The sequence below is a fragment of the Pundamilia nyererei genome, unplaced genomic scaffold, assembly GCF_000239375.1.
Source record: "Pundamilia nyererei isolate P.nyererei 1_Seehausen unplaced genomic scaffold, PunNye1.0 scaffold00179, whole genome shotgun sequence".
Taxonomy (NCBI): Eukaryota; Metazoa; Chordata; class Actinopteri; order Cichliformes; family Cichlidae; genus Pundamilia; species Pundamilia nyererei.
Window position 1 is genome coordinate 369,874 of NW_005187580.1, and position 1,010 is coordinate 370,883.

The window sequence follows — 1,010 nt, forward strand, 5'->3', positions numbered from 1 at the left end:
CACACACACAATTCTGAGGGTACAACGTGACACTAATACAAAGAAACACTAAATACACTGAGGAAGTCATCAAGGAATTAGAGACAGAAGGGGAACACAGCTGGAAGGAATGAGACCTAACGAGACAGGGGGAACAAAGCTAGAAACACTGACATCAGACATGAACAGGAACCTTCAAAGTAAAACAGGAAACAAGACACACTTAACTAAGACACGAACTAGACCGGGTGAGACAGACTAGACACTGAACTAAACCTGCAATAATAACAAAATACAACCAGAACATTAATCATAATACAGAAATATATCAGAATAACTGAAACATAGATTTATTATAATACTCAACAAAGGACCAGAGAAACAGAAAACAATCCATCATTCAAAAATAAACCAAAACATAAGAAACTCAAAATGCTGGGTCAAAATGACTCAGAACCGTGACACACAGTAGCCCAAAAAACACAATCTCTCTTTCAGGATGTAAGTATCTTCCTGTGGGCCTCATCCTGTAACACCTCATCTAGGAGACATTCAGGAGATATCCTGGTCAGTTGCCTAAATTTTCTCAGCTGTCTACTTTCAGTGTGGAGGAGTCGTGGCTCTTCGCTGAGCCTCTCCTGAATGATTAAGCTCCTCAACACATTTCTAAGGGAGAGTCAAGACACCCTAAAGTGGAAGTTCATTTCTGTTTGTATGTCCAATCTAATTTCTTACAAAGCCAGAACAAAAATTCAATGCACTCATCAAAAAGACAACAAACAACCTGGGACAACGACAGAAACTTGCAAAAACTAAATCACCCAAGGAAGACTCAAACTTGCCACTTGCTGATGAAAACACTAGTCAGGCAGTGAAACACACAATGAGACTTAATTTATTCCAGATATACACAAATAACATAAAAGTGTGTATATTTTTAAAAAATAAACGAAATGATTGTTTGGTTTTTTCTTTTTGGTTTTTTTTTGTGTCCCGTTTGGATCTTTAGCCATCAGAATTGTTGTCTTAAG